The following is an 8754-nucleotide window of genomic DNA, read 5'->3' on the forward strand; positions in this document are numbered from 1 at the left end:
CAAACAAACTAGTGTAGGAGATAAAAGGGAGAGTGTAGTCAGAGGCAGGGCTATCTGGGAGAGTCTAGAATAAACATGACCAGTCTGTGCCAGAGGCATATGAGAAAAATGGAGAAAAGAGCAGGGAGAGGAGCTGCCAAGCACGAAAGGTAGCCTGGACCACGAGCCTGGCATTGCCCAATTGTCTGGATTATATAGGGAAGGACAGCTGAAAACGGGCTACTCAGCTCCTGGGCTGCAGAAGTTTAGGGTAAGGGATAGGGTACGTCAACCAGAAGGGCCTGTAACATGATCTGAGAGATTCAGGGGAAACCTGGCAGCCAGGTCTACTTTGATTTGTAAAAATAGACACCTGGGCTATTTGTCTCAGGGTTTGATTCCTAACACATCCAGGAAGAAGAAAAGAGAAGAGGAAAAGCAAAGCTCCTCCATTTTCTTCTTCTATTGGCCTAAAGAGCCCGCTCTAGGCCCCAGTTTCTAGAGTCGCTCTACTTATCATTGCTACCACTCTGAGCATCAAGTCTTAATTATTTAATATGGTAGTACATTTTATAAGAACTTTTCTTTTTAGAAGTTTAGACTGCTCTGTTGCTGTAACAAAGCACTGTAACCAAGGCCACTTACAAATGAAAGTGTATAACTGTGGACTTGATTACAGTTCAGAGGGTGAATTCATAACTCTCATATGGGGAGCATAGCAGTGATTAGAAAGCTGGTGCTGGAGCAGTTGTAACAACAACCCCAAGGGAGAGATGGATAGGGAATGCTGGAGAAGAAACCTCAAAGCAACCAGTTTCCATAACTGTAGACCAAAGTTCACGTATCATTCAAACTACCACATGTCTACATGTATGTTTGTGTACCAAATGGATGCCTAGTACCCTCGTGGTCAGAGGAGGCATTGAGTTTCCTGGAACTGGAGCTACAGATGGTTGTGAGTCACAAATGTGGGTGTTTAGCAACAAACCCAGGCTCACTGCAAGAATGCTAAGTGCTCTTAACCCTGAGCCATCTCTCCAGCCCCAGTAGTACACTTTAACAACATACTTGTTAATCATCAAAGATGATGAGCCCTGATTGCTAGCCCATTTTGTTTTTTGTGTTTTGAGACAGGGTTTCTCTGTATAGTCCTGGCTGTCCTGGAACTCACTCTGTAGACCAGGCTGGCCTCAAACTCAGAAATCCACCTGCCTCTCCCGCCCAAGTGCTGGGTTAAAGGTGTGTGCCACCACTGCCCGTCTAGCACATTTTTTTAATTGAGTCATTTTTTGACTCTTTGTTTTTTGAGTTCTTTGTGTATTGGATATTATTCCTTTGTCAGATGTACACTTGGCAATGATTCTTGCCCAGTCTGTAGGCTTCTTCAGTTAATTGTTTTCTTAGCCACACAGAAGAATTTAGTTTTATGAGGTCCCATTTTTTAACAGTTCACCTTCCCTCCTTGGCAACTGCATTGTGTTTAGAATGTCCTTTTGTGCATCTATCTATATTTTGTAGGGAACTGTCAATATTTTTGCTTTTGTGTCTGAGACAAGGTCTCTCACTAGAATAGGGTCTGCTGGCCATTAAGCACTGTGTATTTCTTCTGTCTCTGCCTTCTCAGTGCTGATCCATTGTGCCCAACTTGTCTGTTGCTTTTTAAATGTGCTCTGGGGTCCTAACTGAGGCTGTCATGCTTTCAAGGCAAGTAATTCAAAATTGAGTATCTCCTTTGACACAAACGAATAATTTTCCTAAGGCGTACAAGTGAGATTTTCCTAAGTTAATGTCATGAAAATATATTGGTAAAAGACACAGTTATTTCCAAAGAAATTTCTACAGAACTTGTGAAGATCATAGTTGTATTATACCATATCTGTATTATACCTTAGTTATATTATGCCATAGATATATACTGTAGCTGTATTTTACCATAGCAATATTGGACCACAGCTATATTATACTATAGCTATATACCATGGCTTTATTATACTATAGCTGTGTTTATTATATCATAGCTGTAATATACCATAGCTGTATACCATAACTGTAGCTCCTCCTTGACTGTGTAACCACAAAATCACGTATGAACTCAGACGTCCAAACAAGCAATAGATGAGTGCAAAGAATCTCAAATACTTATCAGCTAGGGAATGTCTGAGTGAAGTGGCACTGCAGTGCTTTAACTAAAGCTCCTAAACACAAATTTAAACTTTAAAAGAAACCTATTTCTAAAATGAAAGCATGTAATCATGAGCCGTATTTAAACTTATTAAGAAATCTGTGACTGTAGCTGCCATTTTATTCCATTCCTTTTCTTTAAAGAGAAAGCCAAGTCCCTCAATGTGATTAATGTTCCACAGGCACGTTAACACTACAAATCCTTCTCATATGGATTTCTTATGTTCACCTTCTTCCCATCAAAAAGATTCTTGTATCCATAGGAAGATGGAGAGGAAAGAGTAGAGCTCCCCAATGCTATGACGCCTTTCTCTGCTGAGAGCCAAATCACTGCTTCATATAACAGCAACATCTTCCAGACTGATGTGTTGTTGCTGTCACTTAAAACTGTAGGAACTTTGTCATCAAATGTGACCTGAAAGAAGGTTTATAATGCTTTTATAATAAAGACTGGATTATCAATGTCAAACTTATGCCAAGCAAGAGCCACAGAACATTTAACAAACATTATGTAGGTAACCCAGAAGGCCACAGAATATGTCACCCAGTTTGACATCTGGCCCTGTTCATCTAACAGTTGGTGGTCCTTTCATGGGAGGCAGGCATTGCACCAGGTCTTGGCATCAACTGGTCATCTAATTAAAAATCATTCTGTTTCTTTGTTTCTGTTCCTAAATAGGAAACTCCTTAAAATTAAATACAAATTTCAGAAGTTTAAGTAAAAATATAGGCAAATATTTTAGATAAATTCACATATAAAGAAAATACAGTTTGATATGCAATATTTACGTTTTAAACACATTTTTACATCAACAAAATAAACATCCAAATCTCTTGATTACATGAACTTCTTCTAGGATCATATCTGAAGGATCATATGTGTTATATTTCTTTCCAGTTTAACAATTGGATGTAGAATTTAATCCCAATTCCTGTCAACATTGTATCTTTGCTGAAAGCCAGAAAGTACTGAGAGAGGATGCTCTCAGGTTTTATGTAACTCCAAGTAAAAGCAAAAGAGTTAGTGATGTCTTTCACTCATGGGCTAATGGTGTTGCTGACAGATTCTGGCAGGTATGGTGAAGCAGGTCATAACTAAAGCAATCTACAAGCCTCCTTTGCTACCAGATGCTTGTCTTCAGTTTTCCCAGTGCCATGATGCATCAGGCACTCTGCTAATACTGTAAGTGACATGTCTGCTTGCAGTGCATCTGCTTTGCAAAACCCTTTAAACCTGTTGGACAGACTCTTACTGATATAATGGAATTTTATAAATGTGGCCATATAGGAGGCAGCTTGACTGTGCCTCCCAGCCTTTACAAACCTGGACTGACAACACACTCCTCTCCTCTTGTTACATTATTAAGACCAGTGAAGGAGGGTGAGGAAATTTTGGGTAATTAGTTAAAGTTTTTAAAAAGCTGCTTTATTATCTCTACAAATGAAGAGGCAATTCCCTACCTTGAAGGGGTGAAATTTTGCTTACAATGAGATGCATACAAGCCTACAGTGCAAATACAGTTTACATTGCAATTAATTAGATCATATGGTGAACACAATGAATTTTCTTCCCTCTGTGATATCATCAGTGGATTTTAGCTCACTTAAAACTATACTTAAAGAAGGTATGTACCTTCCCTGTACAAGTAGTAGCAAACTACCTGTATCCTAATGACTTCCAGTCTTCAACCAGATCTTCAGACTGGTAATCCAGCTGCCCACGTAGCCTCTCATACCTAACATCATCTTAGAGAATCATTGTATGCAGGTGGAATGATTCATCATATCCTTACTGGCGGCACATAATGGCTCATGTGTGTGCAACAGCTGCATCCACATTTTAGAACCTTAAGATCTGCCTGGCACATGGAGACAAATGACCAGAGTACATGACCAGAACAACTAATCAGATGGCACCAACTACATGGATCAAGATATCATAGACCAATGGGGCATGGGTGGAGGGCATAAAGGCACACCGCAATCCTGCAATAAATGAGTGGGCTTCTGATTCACACCTGACTCCCAGAGTCTGTGGCCTTGATTCTTTACCCCCAGGGACCATGCAGAGGGGCTGAGGACTAGGGCAACAATTGTATTGTTCCGACTAGCTAAATGGACTCATTCTAAAATTCTGTTCCACCTCCATATTGTTCTCTATATGACACTACAAAAGAGTCATTTAAGAGCACTGACTGTGAAACCAGACAGGCTGGGTTCAAGTCCCATCTCTGTCACTTTCTAATTTGTGATCTTGGACAAGTTACTCAAGCTTTCCGTGCCTTAGGTATTAAATCTGCCTCTTGGTGTCTGAGGATGGAATTTTGGAGCTCTCAGAACACGGCAAATGTCCTAGCAATGTAATTAATTGCCAGCAGGAGAGGAATCTAGGTTGGTCATCCTGTTAGAAACTAGTAGTTCTGTTTTATTAGTCACTGAGGCTATTGGTGGTCCTTATCAGTCTGTCTGGTCTGCCTTTCCTCCCTGCTCCCACTGGCCCCAATACTTATATTTTATTTTAGATTCTCCCAATTTTTCATGCAACATAGCATATCTACATAGTACCATCTAACTCTTCCTCACTACTTATAGTCTATGTAATCATCTTGTTTGCTTGACCACAAAGCTTGCATAGATGTAAGTTCACTGAAAGCTCAAAGATTCAGAGAAAATATTGATTGAATTCTCCTTTGAATTTAATCATCAATCAAATATTACTTGTGCTTTTAACCAAATTAAATTCTTTTGAAAGACTGTGAAACTAGTCTTGCTAGTCTCTGCTTTATTTATTTATTTATTTATTTATTTATTTATTTATTTATTCTGGCTCTTTGGTGATACTATCATTAAAATTTACATATCAGGCTATAATTTTACAAAACTATGCCTTGTAATTTAAAATGCTGCCAGGAACATTTAAAATTGTTCTATTGTTTTTTCGAGCATAATAGTGAATGCCTATAATCTAGCACTTGGGAACCTCAAGTAAGAGGATTGCCATTAATCTGATGTCAGTCTGGGCTACACAGTGTAACCTTGTTTTTACTTCATTTTATTCTAATGTTAATGTGGACTCTAGGAATGTGAGTTTTTTTATGCTTGTGTTTATATGTATGTATGTGAATATATAGGTCCATATGTATGCATGAAAGCCAAGGTCAATGGTGTGTCTTCTTCTATTGCTTCCACATTATGCTTAGAGACAGAATTCCTCACTGAAGCTGGAGTCTCCATCAGCACATATGGCTGCTTATCAACGTACAGGATCCTCTTGTCTCTGTCTACCTGTGTTGGGATTACAGGTATAAGCTGCTATGCCTAGCTCCTTTTCTATGTGCAGTGCTGGGGATCAGAACTCTGGTCCTTATACTTTAGCTGTGTGTATCACGTATTTTTATAGTGCTGTGCTATATGAAAGCATAAAGGGAAGTGAAATGCATCAAAAATGTTCTGTGATTAAAATCTCAAGTTAATATTTGTTACAGAAGAATAATACATAGTTATAAAACACAGTGGAATATATTTACATTTTCAAAACATTAAAAAGGGTTGTCATAATTCATGTTCAAAGGAATGTGTTTGTAGAAGCAACTTCCAGGTTTTCTATACAGTAGTAGTTTCCCATCATCTGTAGATAGTAAGTTCCAAGTTCTGTGGCTAATACCTAAACCACGAGAAAATGCTGGACCCTACATAGGCTATGTTTGCCTTTATATACATACAATTCATTTATTAGTGAGTGTCTTTTTCTTGATAGCTTAGCTATTATCAACCTCATGCAGTTTGAGGTATGACAACAACATTGGCAAGGCTTTCTTCTTTCTTCCTTAAACCTTATGAATAGAAGATTCATTCTTAACATGAATCTTAACAACATTAGCATAGGATTTTTTTTCCTTCTAAAACTGAAACTATTCTGAATTTTCCATTAAAAAAAGCATTGTAAATTTCCTCTTGGTCTATCCAAATTGCTATCCAAGTGCTGAGATTAGGTCTGATCCATGATGCCAAGGTATAAAGTGTTTATGCCTTGTGTAAGCACTTACTACTGCAGGAGAAAGCTCAGATTTTCCATCTTGGAACCTGCATAGGAAAATGTTCTTCAGTGAATCATTTAATCCACTTTCTTTTCTTCTGAGCTATCATCATGGTGGCTGTGAAGAATGAGAAGCTAGTGAGAATTTGTCAACCGTCTCTAGAGCAAAACAGAATATTATGTTTTTGAGCAAGACCGGTTTGCATTAGGAAACAAGGATTGTGGCTTATATCGAAACTTATCCATCTTAGGCAAATCTAGTACAATTAAAACCCATAGCAGAGGTTTCCCAAATAGTTGAAAATGCCATGGAAACTGGGTTTTTATTTGTTAGAAGTTCTCTGTGCCAAGTAAGAAGTTGCCATCAATCTGTCAACATGAAACAGCACAAGTACGTCACGTCTTAGTGTTCAGTGGTTGAGTCAGGCCTCTGCTTTTAGGACTCAGTTTTATCAGGCAGTGATCAAATCCCCATGATTCTTATCTGGAGCACATGGTTCTCTTTCAAGCTTTTCATGCCATTGGCAGAATTCAGTTCTTTGTGACTCTTTTCTTGTCAGTCACTGGCCTGTGGCTGCCTCAGTTCCCAGGGGTACCCAAGGTCTAAGCCACATAGTTAGCACAAAGTATGAAGCTTCCACCTTCAAAGCTGGTGAGAAAGTGCTCTTCAGTCTATATACAAAGAATCTAATCAAGAGGGTAACTGGCTCATCTCTGCTGCCATGCAGTGGAACCTGCGCAATTACCTGTCCTACCCTTGTCATAGATCTCTCTAACACTCGAGGGAAGAGTATAAGCCCCAAGGATGACAATCTCCAGGGCATGTTAGAATCCTGCCTCCCACCACAGCTATTGTGTCGCCACAGCTATTGTATGTTGGTCTTCCACAGCTACAAGGTTCTGATTACTGTGGGATTCTAGATGTCTGCTTCTCAGTTACTTTCTTTGTATATGATATTGACAGCCTCTGTCTTTGTGTCAGGTTCTGTTTGGGGGCTCAACATTAAACACACTTTGTGTCAGGTTCTGTTTGGGGGCTCAACATTAAACACATTTAAGAACTAAGGAATCAGAATGCAATAATGATTTTCCAACTTAAATTCATTTTCTACTTCCTACTATAAAGCAAAGGAAATATATACATATATATATTTATATGTAAATATATGTATATATTTCCTTTTCTTTATAGTATATATATATTAGATTTTAAATATACATCCAGAGGATTTTAATACTCAGAGAGTGTAGATAAGCAGGAATCTGGGCATCTTGCCAAGAATCTCTCTTAGTTTGTTACATCATGTTTTAGTTTCGATGGATAAGTACAATTCTCTGCTTTTTGATCATTATAATATGCCCTACAGTATGTCTTTAGTATCAACTCAACATCTTTTCTCCTGTGTCTTTATATACTACTAATTCAATATTTTCTAATTGTTCTAATCATTTTACTAGATAAATTACATGAAATGTATAGATCTCTAAATAACAAATTCCTTTCTGTTAAGAAAAAGGCTTAAAAACAAAATCTTGATTTCATCAGTAATAATTAGTGAATTTTGCATTTGCATACTGTCTGCTTTGTCTGTGCTCATATTCATTTCTAATTACATAGCTCTCTATGAACAATAATATACTCACCATGGGCTCTCATCTATCCCAACATTTAGGAAACAGAGGCAGGAGAATTGCCACAAGTTTAACACTTACCTGAGCTGTGTAGAAAGATCCTATTTCAAAACAAGAGCAAGAACAAAACAAAATAAACCAAAGTGAGGCATCCGACCTAGCAGCAGCAGTAGCTGCCGAGTGTAGCCCCTCCACGCTGTCCTTCCTCTCAGCTGCAGCTCTCAGGCTTCCTGACAGCCTGATAGAAGGATTGAAGAAGGAGACTCCTCTAGTAGCACATCAGCTAAGGGTTATGCTTAGAAAGCATTGGAAAGACAACGCACTGAAGGTTTATTCATCAAGACCTTTTTATTCTAGTATTTAGTATTCTAATTAAAGACACAAAATGTTTCTGTTTTGTTGGTTGGTTTTTGTTGTTTTTGTTTTTTGGGTTGTTTTTTTTTTTTTTTTTTTTGAAACAAGAGACAGAGTTTCTCTTAGAACTCTGACTTAGAACTTGCTTTGTAGACCAGGCTCTCCTTGAACTTACAGAGATCTGACTACCTCTGCCTCCTGAGAGCTCAGACTAAAGACACGCACCACCACTGCTACCTGAGAGACACAGGTCTTAAACATTTATGATATTTTAGTTGCTCCATTTTCAATAGTTTTTTGTTGCTATTTCACTTATTTTTAAAAACAAGTCCACAGAGATGTGGAAGACCTACCTGTCCCAGACGTTGTTGTAAGATTAAATTATCATGTGTTGTCACTCTGCAGAACCTCCCTGTCCTGTTCCATTTCTAGTTTTAAATGAGATTCTTTCTTTCCTTCCTTCCTTCCTTCCTTCTTTCTTTCTTTCTTTCTTTCTTTCTTTCTTTCTTTCTTTCTTTCTTTCTTTCTTTCTCTCTCTCTCTCTCTCTCTCTCTCTCTCTCTCTCTCTCTCT

Source organism: Grammomys surdaster, unplaced genomic scaffold, assembly GCF_004785775.1.
Source record: "Grammomys surdaster isolate TR1022 unplaced genomic scaffold, NIH_TR_1.0 126391, whole genome shotgun sequence".
Classification (NCBI taxonomy): domain Eukaryota; kingdom Metazoa; phylum Chordata; class Mammalia; order Rodentia; family Muridae; genus Grammomys; species Grammomys surdaster.